The sequence below is a fragment of the Salvelinus sp. IW2-2015 genome, linkage group LG22 (genome assembly GCF_002910315.2).
Source record: "Salvelinus sp. IW2-2015 linkage group LG22, ASM291031v2, whole genome shotgun sequence".
In the NCBI taxonomy this organism is placed as follows: Eukaryota; Metazoa; Chordata; class Actinopteri; order Salmoniformes; family Salmonidae; genus Salvelinus; species Salvelinus sp. IW2-2015.
This window is the reverse complement of record NC_036862.1, coordinates 480,759-493,775: the sequence shown is the minus strand read 5'-3', so window position 1 is coordinate 493,775 and position 13,017 is coordinate 480,759. Positions and strand designations below refer to the sequence as shown.

Here is a 13,017-nt window from a genome sequence, read left to right as displayed (position 1 = left end):
GTGTGGTGCCAGGACAACAACCTCTCCCTCAACATCTGCAAGACAAAGGATCTGATCGGAAACGGAGGGCCGAGCACCCCTCCCATTCACATCGAMGGGGCTGTAGTGACAAGATCACTAAGGATCTATCAAACTCCACACACAACAACACAGTCGTGAAGAGGGCACAACAATTCCTCTGGGATTTCTGTTTGGAGTTCTGATTGGGTTTTTTGTTTGGGAATTCATGCACCAAGATAATACTTAAATCACAAAAAAAAGGAGTAAGATGTATCAATGTAAATTAGGACATTAATAAAATGCTTGGATGACAACCAAAACTTGTTGAATTTCATTGAATATTTAGCTCCTGGATTCGAATGCTTTATTTCATCAATATTGGATGGATTAAAAAAAGTCCACAGTACATATAACTAGGGACATCAAACATTCAGCCTGCTGCACAGTCCCTATGGACGCTTTAGTTTAGAGCGCCTCGTTAAATTGTGCTWTTTTTTACTCTCTCCATGGTTAAAGTAGGAAGAAATATGTMATTGTTGAAAAAATGTGTGAGTCTGCAAAGATGTCATCAASGTGAAGGGTGGCTACTTTGAAGAATCTAAAATAGAAAATATATTTTGGATTTGTTTAATACTTTTTTGGTTACTACACGATTCCATATGTGTCATTTCGTTGTTTTTGATGTCTTCAATATTATTCTACAATGTAGAAAAAAGTACAAATAAATAAATAAAAGTTTGGACACCTACTCATTCAAGTGTTTTTCTTTATTTGTACTATTTTCTACAGCTTCACCTGGAATGCTTTTCTAACAGTCTTTAAGGAGTTCCCACATATGCTGAGCACTTGTTGGCTGCTTTTCCTTCACTCTGCGGTCCAACTCATCCCAAACCATCTCAATTGGGTTGAGGTTGGGTGATTGTGGAGGCCAGGTCATCTGACACAGCACTCAATCACTCTCCGTCTTGGTCAAATAGCTCTTACACAGCCTGGAGGAGTGTTGGTTCATTGTCCTGTTGAAAAACAAATGATAGTCCCACTAGCGCAAACCAGATGAGATGGCGTATCCTGCAGAATGCTGTGGGAGCCATGCTGGTTAAGTGTGCCTTGAATTCTAAATAAATAACTGACAGTGTCACCAGCAAAGCACCCCCACACCATCACACCTCCTCGTCCATGTTTCACAGTGGGAACCACACATGCAGAGATCATCCGTTCACCTACTATGCGTCTCACAAAGACGGTGGTTGGAAGAAAACATGTTCAATTTGGACTCATCAGACCAAAGGACAGATTCCCACCAGTCTAATGTCCATTGCTCGTGTTTCTTTGCTCAAGCAAGTCTCTTCTTATTATTGGTGTCCTTTAGTAGTGGTTTCTTTGGTGTAATTTGACCATGAAGGCCTGATTCACGCAGTGTCCTCTGAAAAGTTGATGTTGAGATGTGTCTGTTACTTGAACTCGGTGAAGCATTTATTTTGGCTGCAATTTCTGAGGCTGGTAACTCTAATGAACTTATCCTCTGCAGCAGAGGTAACTCTGGGTCTTCCTTTCCTGTGGCAGTCCTCATGAGAGCCAGTTTCATCGTAGCGCTTGGTGGTTTTTGCGACTGCAGTTGAAGAAACGTTAAAAGTTCTTGAAATGTTCCATAATCCATGACCTTCATGTCTTAAAGTAAGGATGGACTGTTGATTCTCTTTGCTTATTTGAGCTGTTCTTGCCATAATATGGACTTGGTCTTTACCAAATAGGGCTATCTTCTGATGAGTCCAAATAACAAATAAATGTTGTCTTGGAGACGTGAAAACGCAACAAATTGTGACTGCTCACTGGACTCAACTTTCGTTCTTCGGTCAGCTAAAACAGAAACTACTTTGTCACAACACAACTGATTGGCTCAAACGCATTAAGAAGGAAAGAAATTCCACAAATGAACTTTTAACAAGGCACACCTGTTAATTGAAATGCAATCCAGGTGACAACCTCATGAAGCTGGTTGAGAGAATACCAAAAGTGTGCAACGCTGTCATCAAGGCAAACGGTGGCTACTTTGAAGAATCTCAAATATAAAATATATTAAGATTATTTTTTTTTTACACTTTTTTGGTTACTACCTGATTCCATATGTGTTATTTAATAGTTTTGATGTCTTCACTATTATTTTACAATGTAAAAAATAGTAAAAATTAAGAAAAACGCCTGAGTGAGTAGGTGAGTCCAAACTTTTGACTGGTACTGTATATAAACACTAGTTATAAAAAAACTAGTTATGACTAACACTTAAATTCGTGGTGACGCAGAGAGCAAGAAAATGCACTCACCTACTGTATCTGGCATGGGACATTATTAGCTCTCATGCATACAGACCTCTCTAGTGTCATCAGAAACAAAAAAAACACAGTATTATTATTATTATACATTTTATTTTAAGGGCTTTTCAAGACACCCAAAGTCACTTGACACCAAGTGCTCAGCCAACTTTATTACTTCAGTCAAATCACGTCAAACTGCAATCAGTTCACACAGACGCTTCCGTTTGATAGTGCTTGGATCAGTATCCACTCCTCACAGAATCAGAGAAAGAGAAGGAGAGGAAGAGAGAAGGAGAGACAAATAGACTACCATTGCTGTTCCCTTTCCTATGATGACATTATTGCTTGCAGTCTGGTGTCTCTTAATTTACCTAGTCAAAGTACAACAATAGCATCTGGATCAGAGGAACGTAATACATACAAACAGTCCTAACCTTCAAAACAGAGCGATGTACCCCCACACACTCCCCAAGCTCGGGGTTGTCAACCCTGCTTCTGAAGAGCTATAGGGTGTGCAAGCTTGGTAAGTTACATATTAGCATTATACACCTGAAACAGCTTATCAAAGTCTTGATGAGAGGTTGATATTTTGTGTTAGTGCTGGGATGGAGCAAAAGTCTGCCCAATGCAATTCACCTCCCATTCACAGATAGATCCCTCAGTATCAAAAGAATACATACCAACAACTGACCTAAAACGACATATTATACGCTATGCAGTACGTATTGTGAATAAATACCAGTGACATCACAGGGTCAGAGGTGATTAACTGGTTTGGAATGCTGCTACAGACTGAACTCTGACCTAGTGTCACAATCTCATATCCTATTGAACGTTTAGAGAATAATGAGAGAAGGGAATGAGAGGAGGAGAAGAAGAGAGGAATAGACTTCACCCAGGGTTGGTGTCTCAGAGGGTCGGAGGGGTTGTGTAGCTGATGGTCCAGGTGTTGTGTGTGTGGTGTGTGTGTGTGTGTGTGTTGTGTGTGTGTGTGTGTGTGTGTTGTGTGTGTGTGTGTGTGTGTGTGTGTGTGTGTGTGTGTGTGGTGTGTGTGTGTGTGTGTGTGTGGTGTGTGTGTGTGTGTGTGGTGTGTGTGTCTCTAGGTGACAGACTTTAGTTTGACCAGGGGTGTGGCCCAGGGGTGGTCCCAGGCCACATCCTCGATCACCTTCCTGATCCTGATCTCCATATCTATCTCCTGTAGGGAGGAGGAAGAACGTAAGAAAGAAGGGAAGGAAGAAGAAAGACAAGAGAAAACATTATTGAGAACTTGCTCCCACTTTGTGTGTTTGTGTTTGGTGTGTGTTGGTGAAGATGTGTGTACCTTGACCTCCTCCACAGAAGTAATGTTGGGCGACACGCATTCCTTTAACCATAGTGATGGGGTCACTCTTACTCCGCATTTCCTGGATCTCCTCATGGGTACGGTATCTATAGGAAGTTACATCACACACAGGAAGAGGGGTTAGACCTGATTAACAGGATTCATCTCTAGCCCTTGGTCAATGAGAGAGAGAGAGAGACAGAGCCCTGTAAATAAAGTGGTACTAGAGTACTGGGATGCATCCCAAAACAACACTGCACTACACTGAGGGGTATCTAGACAGGGTATAATAGGGCGTGAGGGAGAGTGGCAACACAAGGAGGTGGGTAAGGTGAGAGAGAGAGAGAGAGAGAGAGAGGTGAGTGAGGGGGTAGAGAGGGACCAGGGGTCAGGTGACAGTCACAGAGTCAGGGGTCAGAGATCACTTCTCACCTAACCTTGGTAAATCTAAGTAAAGGAATGGAATAATAATATATACATATAAATATATGGATGAGCAATGACCGAGCTGCATAGGCAAGATGCCATAGATGGTATAAAATGCAGTATAAACATATGAGATGAGTAATGCAAGATATGTAAACATTATTCAAGTGGCATTACTAAAGTGACATTTACTAAAGTGGCCAATKATTTCAAGTCTGCGATGGCTGTTTAACAGTCTGAAGGCCTTGAGATAGAAGCTATTTTTCAGTGTCTCAGACCCAGCTTTGATGSACCTGTACTGACCTCACCTCCTGGATGGTAGCTGGGTGAACAGGCAGYGGCTCGGGTGGTTGTTGTCCTTGATSATCTTTTTGGCCTTCCTGTGACATCGGGTGCTKTAGGTGTCCTGGAGGGCRGGTAGTTTGCCCCTKGTGATGCGTTGTGCAGACCGTTATCTGTAGCTATCCGATTATGTCAGCTTCAAATAAATAAATAATTGTGTCAGTAAAGTGTCTAATTGAACACGCTGRGGATTAACAAAGTATAGAGGTTTCTGAAATGGAAGTATTTACCGACATTGTAATTTCTTCGTCGATAATAAGATGCACTTAAAATAAACTGACACGGTAGTATACCCAAGTTCRTTGMGGTTTGTCTGTTAGAAGAGCGCGAACGGTACATGTCACCGCGGTTATTTKACCAGTTCCTTTGATTTCAATACAATATCGATGTGAGTGATTCATTTGCACACTCTRTTGAGTACAGCAGAACAAGCGAATMAATTCCAGTCTTGAGTGAATGCTTGRTAAATATTGGTGCGTGTGCAATTCGCAAGGTAGGCTACTAACTGTGATGCGTGTGTAGGGAGAAACTTTTATGAATTGTGGTCTTCAAAATATCAATACTTATTTCAGCATATTGATTATGAATTTGGACATCTACAAACAGTGTTTTGACACTCAGCCATCAATAGAAAAGCCATGACAACAGGAAGCAGGAACAGTATCATTTTCAATGTGTTTTACAAATATAAATGGCACTTTTAACTGAATTTTTCATCAGGATTCTACCCAAAAACGTKCTATAATTKATTGATTTTGATGATATTAGTGTAATCATGAAAATATGTTTGTGAAATGGCCCCGCTACAGACGTCTATATTGGTCCACTAATGCAAGACCAGTAAAAGGCCAGTGCACTACTTTGGTATAATAAAAAAAAATCGTTTATTTATTTTTATTTTTCAGGGGATGCTGCCAGCATCCTCRGCACCCCTACTTCAACGTCTATGSCCCCCAGGGTTAAATGCCCCCCTCCTGTAATTCTCACAGAAACCACGGTCACAATTTTATTTAAACACTTTCCCTGGATGCCACTAGTCATGTACAACAAAAAATGTAATCGGTCTCATCTCAACTTTTTTAAGTCACTCCAACAAAACGATKTTGAGGTACATTGAGCTAATAACTTGTCATGTACAGAAAGTTATATACAGTATATAATCTAATGAAGTTATATCTATGAACGTTTTCACATATAACATTATGGGAGCCCAAAGACAAATAATCCACTTGGTTAGAGAGAAAAATGTTAACCAGTTTTTAATAAAGTGATCAAATTTAAAGTGAGTATGTTTGGGGCGAAACATTTCCCTTAAGGGGGGCGTTTTCCCCAAAATTACCCTATTAGTTTTACAAACGTAGCCTATATATTTTACAGTCATGGGGTTAACGGAGAGATTCAGACATCTGCCCCCAGAGCAACATTGAGACATTCCATGAATTATGTGCTAAAATAGAACAATGAAAGGATTTCAGATTTGTATACATTTGAATTCCTAAGGAACTATAGGGTGTGTCATCTGGACATATGTATGAATGAGGCGGCTAGTCACCGAAGCTTTTGGATTATCATTCACGATACGTCATTGCAGGGATTTGCTGGATTTTATGCCTTTCCCTCAGGATTCTGCTACGACCAGTCCGCGACAGCAGCAATAATTATACTATAGCGGCAGGTAAACTATATATTTATATAATCATTCTGAAAATGTTGATAAAGGGAGATTAGTTAAACAGATAATAATAGATGCGTTTCATATCCTAAATGATCATTTTCCAACTCTGTTTGTTTTTTCATTCAAATGTTGAATTAATAGTGTTTTGTCCGAGGTAAGCAATCACATAATCTATGAATAGCCATMATTTCAAACCTATTCCATAGGCTCCAGCATTTATTTAAGCTASAGCTGTACCTCTTTCCTTTTACAGCAGCATTTATTCCTTCTATTTCTGCAGCCTACTAGCCTACTTATAAACTCAAATCCAGTCATAGGCGTTAACTGAATGTAGGCTACCGAACAAACCTATAGCCTATAGGCACATTTTTAAGTAAACTATAGTTTACTGGTATTTTCTTAAACCGAAATTGTATTTAAGTGAAAAGTGGATTTCATGATTTATTAATCTGTATGAATGTATTATGGTCATCGATGTATAGCCTCCCTGATGCTTGCATTACTAATATCAGATTTTTTGTTGGTTAAATTTTCAGGTGACTCCTACATTGGAAATACATTACATTTCACTCAAGTGGAATGGTTGCAGTACCGTGCTATTGACAATAAAGAAGTATAAAGTAATAWTCCCCGGTTTATTGTATTCGAGGGATAAAGACATCACCAGCAGAAGCCTACTAAATGAGTGCCAGAACATCGGAGAATTTTGAGCTTTCCATACCACACTGCACCTTCAACGGGACTACTCAGACAAACGGGACATGCATCAACCAAGTTGATCAGTTGTTTCTGGCATTCTCGTCCACTGTCGTGCTCATCGTCCTCATGKCGGTTATCATTGGGATCATAATTGTTTCTCTCGCGACTTTCCATTTGCACAAAAGGAAGATGAAAAAGGGCAAAATTCGAAAGGCGCAGGAGGAGTATGAGCGGGATAACTGCAGCCCTAAAACCGCCAAAGGGGAGCAAGCAACCCGACATTGCATCATGGTTAGACCCGGTCTCCGAGCGCCCCCCGCTGCAGTCCAGAAAAATGAACAGAACACGCCGTTTAATGAAGACTCTAGTGTCACACCTAACCCAGAAAACAGCTCAAATGCTGACACAAGCCAAATTAACAGCACTCATTGGTGTCTCGGTGATAATGCACAGTTCGTTCGTTGAAAAACGTGTAAATAACTACAGTCTATTCATATTACTACTAGATATATAGTTGCAGTTCCACAAACATGAACAGTCTTCATTATAATTTACCACCAAGGATTACCGGGAAGAGCCGTGCCCTTTGACAGAGACGGTTTAACTCTGTCAAGTAGACCAACCTATATAATATGGGACTACCAAAAGGTTGTTGTTTTTTGTCACAGCTGGCCTTTTTATCACCGAATGACAAGAAAGACTAACCACCAGCTTAGATGGTTGTTACAGGAGTCGACTTGGATCAAGTAAATGGAATTGTATAAATGGAATTGTATAAATAAGATCGTTCTAAATTGGCTGAATTATAGACCTATAGTCATCTCATACCGGTGAAGTGTTGTAATGTGAAGGAGGGGACTGAAGGTGTCATTGTGCACTTCAGCACTGGACAGCGTTCATCGCAGCGATAAGCACTGTTTAGTGCTGAAGTGGCTCTCCCTGTCGAAAGTCAGAAGTGCTGAATGGTTGAGGCAACGGGATGTATTCATTAGTCGGACGCGGTTGCAAAACGTTTGTATAGGTGCGAAACGTTTTGAAACGAAAACGAGAGTTTCTATTGGAAAAATTCACGTAGGTCCAGGTTTTTTTCATAGTTGTACAATGCTTTTGACTTTAAAGTAGAGAGCATAATAGCCATATATATTTCCCAATCAAGTAGGCTAGAAATATTTTTGGGAATAGTAGCTATTTTATGATAAATGCTGTTTTTGCCATGCTAGTGAGGTAAAAACATATTCCTTTGTCCTACATAGTTTGAAAATACTATTTGGACTGAAAGCATACATATGCCGCTGTTAGTATTGGTATAATCTTGTTTTGGTCAATGTTCTGTATATCAAAAGTGACATTTGTGTTAAAGAGGCATTCTACAGTAGTTCCGTAGTAGCCTACAGGTCTCAGTAAAGTGAAATCCCTGTCATTGTTTAGCTTTTTTCAGCAGACTAATATATATACTGGATAATTTATGCTTTTAGTTCTAGAATAGCATTACTATAGTGTATTTGACCTTATCTATAATAAATAATGAACCATTTTAAAAGTCAAAATGTCTCTGCATTTTCTTGTAGGTATGCTAAATTGAACTTGGTACAGTATATAGGCCTATCTTAAAAATGAATGTCAGTTTTAACTTATAGATGAAGCAATAGGCTACACAGACCTCATTTTTGTCATTCAATGTGGCAGGGTAACTAACATTATGGAGCTTATGACATTTTCTGTCCATCATTATAACAATTCATATCATATAGCCCAATAAACACTATCATAAATATTCAATGATGTAATTATGTWAAAAATATGGTAATTTGGCCTATTAATGCACAATTACTGCCCAAATAATTTTTTGCCCTATCCCCACTGCCACTTAAGGACATTTTTCACTTGTTAAAGGCCCCGTTTTTATATCAATATCAAATAATTGCTGGGTGACAATTAAGTACCTTACTGTGATAGATTTAAATTAGGTTTTAAGTTCGTTTTTAAGTTAAAAACTACTTCTCAATTAAGAATTTTGCTAGGACTGTCTGGGAGTGGACAGTTATTACTACCTGAAATTAAAATGTTTAGTTGGTCCAGTGATGGTGGCGTAGTACAAAGATCGGAATTCCATGAACCAAGATGTTGTGAGTTCAAATCACAGGTGAGGACATGTTGAATAATAATTACTGTATAAATGAACATGCACAATGCATGTGCGTCAAATATGTAAGTTGAAAACATTGTATGTTAAAAGCACTGTTTGTGTGTGTGTAACAAGTTCCACGGCCTTTTAAGATGCCAAATAATAATTTCTAGTTGAATGTACATATGAGACAAATTGAGTAAACACTTCATTTTGAGTTGACTGAATTTCTGCYTATGTTTTCTTATGTTGGAGCTAGGTTTGGGCCAACTGAAAATGTTACGTTCAGGAAACACTTCTACCGAAAAGTTGGGTAGACTACAAAAAAAGYTGTGGAACCAGTTACTTAATAACATACTGAACAAAAATATAAACGCAACATGTAAAGTCCCATGTTTCATGGGCTGAAATAAAAGATCCTAGAACTTTTGCATATGCACAAAAAAGTTTATTTCTCTCAAATTGTATGCTCAAATTTGTTTACATACCTGTAAGTGAGCATTTCTACTTTGCCAAGATAATCCATCCACCTGACAATTGTGGCATATCAAGAAGCTGATTAAACAACATGATTATTACACAGGGCACTTTGTGCTGGGGACAATACAAGTCCACTCTAAAATGTGCAGTTTTGAGGGAGAATGCAACTGCCATGCTGACTGCAGGAATGTCCACCAGAGCTGTTGCCTGAGAATTTAATGTTATTTTCTCTACCAATGTCGTTTTAGAGCATTTAGCAGTAAGTCCAATTGGCCTCACAACCGCAGACCACGTGTAACCACGCCAGCCCAGGACCTCCGCATCCGGCTTCTGCACCTGCGGGATSGTCTGAGACGAGCCACCCGGATAGCTGATGAAACTGTGGGTTTGCACAACCAAAGAATTTCAGCACAAACTGTCAGAAACCGTCTCAGGGAAGCTCATCTGCCTGCTCGTCGTCCTCACCAGGGTCTTGAYCTGACTGCAGTTCGTAACCGATTTCAGTGGCCACTGGCACGCTGGGGAAGTGTGCTCCTCACGGATGAATCTCAGTTTCAACTGTACCGGGCAGATGGCAGACGGCGTGTATGGCCAGTTGTTCAACGTTGTGAACAGAGTGCCCCATGGTGGCGTTGGCGTTATGCTATGGGCAAGCATAAGCTACGGGCAATGAACACAATTGCATTTTATCGATGGCAATTTTAAATGCACAGAGATACCATGAGGAGATCCTGAGGCCCCTTGTCGTGCCATTCTTCCGCCACCATCACCTCATGTATCAGCATGATAATGCACAGCCCAGTGCCGCAAGGATCTGTACACAATCCCTAGAAGCTGAAAATGTCAACCATTGAGCCTGTTTGGGGTGCACTGGATCGACATGTATGACAGCGTGCTCCAGTTCCTGACAATATCCAGCAACTTCTCACAGCCATGGAAGAGGAGTGGGACAACATTCCACAGGCCACAAACAACAGCCTGATCAACTCTATGCGAAGGAGATGTTTCGCGCTGCATGAGGGAAATAGTGGTCACACCAGGTACTGACTGGTTTTCTGATCCACACCCCTACCTATCTGTWTTCCCAGTCATGTGAAATCCATAGATTAGGGCCTAATTTATTTATTTAAATTGACTGATTTCCTTAAAATAATAATAACCAAAGCATTGTTGGTTAAGGGCTTGTAAGTAAGCATTTTACTGTAAGGTCTACTACACCTGTTGTTTTTGGCGCATGTGACAAATAACATTCGATTTGATATGAACTATAACTCAGTAAAACCTTTTAAATTGTTGCATTTTGCGTTATATATTTGTTCAGTGTTATTAGTTGAAACAACTAGATTTGTGTGTTTTTTTTTTACAGTGTACCTTTGTCCAAACAAAAGACTCATATCTGACTATTATTATTGAATCTAGGCCAAGGTCCGAATGTCAAATTGACCCCTAGCTCCTACTCCCTAGCCAAATGTAGATCTGAGAGGACTGGATGGGTGGAAACAATATGGCAACCATTCAATCAACCACCTGAAGGCAAGATTAAAGTCCTTCTCCAGTCTCCTTTTCAACTAATTTGAAGTAACTGTCGAGTGTTTCAGATTTCAATGAAATATAACCTACAATTAATTACAATATGAGTTAAATAATTTTCCTTCCAAAAAATTGTAATTAATTATGTTAAAAAACTGCTTTTCTGTGTTGGAATCTTGTGGGCGTACTCCAACAACAGAATGGTGTGGGCATATACCRGTCATTAAAAAATCATGCGAGTAGATCGCTGATTGGACAGCTTTGAAACAGTCTGTTTGAGATACAAATTTCAGGTGGGGATTTTGAAGTATGAGTATAGGATGATAGAGTACAAACTTTTAAAAGGGAGATTTTCACTGGACAGTTACTTTAACACCTGATTTACTTAACAAAAGGCACATCTCAATAGGTGGTCCAGGTCAGACATGACNGGTTGGCCTTTCCTCGTTTGTTCTCTATTGGTCCTCTATTGTTCCTCAAGCAATGGGGGAGGCTGATGACATCACATCTGACCATCAGACCAACACATTGAAGGCCCTACTCCATGAAGTTTGCAGTTGTGTCTAAAAAACAAAACAAAACACATTTACTGTATATTCTTTGGATATCGCTTTTCAACAGGAAAAGTTCAAAAAGTAAGTTATTACTAAGTTATTATTATTATTTCTAGGGAGTTTTTCCTAGCCACTGTGCTTCTACACCTGCATTGCCTGCTGTTTGGGGTTTTATGCTGGGTTTCTGTACAGCACTTTGTGACATCAGCTGATGTAAGAAAGGCTTTATAAATACATTTGATTGATTACCATAATTCTTATATCTACCAAATCCTTTCAGATCTACAGAAGTGACAAGGGGAGTTGGGGTAAGTGGTTGATTTGAATTGAATTCAGGATTAGAATGGGATCTCTGGAACACAGAGGATCTGAACTCTCTGTCCCAGGTGTATCCAAATCCCTATCACAAATAAAGTAATGATTAAACCTCTGTCTGTCGCTATCACAATGTCACRGTTCTCTAAAGTAGAACCCAGAAGCAGACCAGGACAAGGAGTGTAAGACGAAGGTGAGTATTTATTTACAAGTTTAAATGTAGTGATAGAAAAATCCAAGTAGCGGAGCGGGCAGCGGAGGTGAGTTGATGGAATTGAGTAAGCAGATCCAAGGAAGTAACTGAAGTCACCGACGACCAGGTAGGGATGGGATGAGTGTTCCGGGTGAATGACTGTAGACAGAAAAAACGGAGGTAAGTTCAAGGCAAGCAAGACGTACAAAACAACAAAACAAACTCTATCAAACTGGAGGCTGATACGCTGGCACAACATACTGTTCATGGCTAACGATCCGGCAGGGAATGGATGTCAGGTCAGCGCTTATGAAGTGGAGGGGTGATGATCAGGACCAGGTGTGCAGATAGCTGATGGGATACAGGTGCGGGTACTCAGAGATCCTCCAACTAGCTACGTCGCCCGGCAACCAGACAGGGTGCGTTCCAGGACACCGGAAAAAACACTCCAGGACAGCACACAGGCAAAAACAGACTCAGGAAGCGGGATTCGTGACACACAAGGCTAATTAACAGTGATTCCAGGTTGAAAAAGGTAGATAAATATTGACAAAAGTGTAATTGAGTTGCATGAAAGCGTGGTTATGCTCTTTCACCTCTAAGCTAATGGCCTTTTGAATTCCCCCCCTGTGGCAATGTGGAGATACTATACATCTAGGCCTAGATTCAGGGCTTGATTAAAGCTGTATCGCTGAAGTTTAACGCTATAGCGCAATTGAAATTTGAAGGTAATTTCCGATTGAGACGATATATGCAGCGTTTACCGTGAATTCCGTCTCCGCTAACATGGGAACATTGCCTTAAAATGTTTATTGCGCCGTAGCGCAGCTCTTCAGCGCTACGGATTGAATCGAGCTCTCAATCAGGTCGAGCGTTAACCAGGGTTGGCAGACATCCGCATAGCAGATATTTTTGGCAGTGTTGGAGGTGTAACTTATTGCACTTATTGAGCTGACGTATCAGTGAGTGGCTGCTCTTGTGTGTCACAAGCTACAAATCCCTACCGCGTTCAAAATAGCAATAGAAAGTGTAGGCACTATCG

General features: G+C 40.2%; 1 long non-coding RNA gene across 1 annotated transcript; it reads right to left on the bottom strand.

The window, feature by feature from the left end:
- Positions 1–11,965: 11,965 nt before the first annotated feature.
- Positions 11,966–12,435, bottom strand: LOC139022751 (uncharacterized). Its single transcript, XR_011473789.1, has 2 exons — positions 12,237–12,435; positions 11,966–12,134 (listed from the first exon to the last, which is right to left on the bottom strand). It is a non-coding gene; the product is annotated as an uncharacterized lncRNA (long non-coding RNA).
- Between the last annotated feature and the right edge of the window lie 582 nt (positions 12,436–13,017).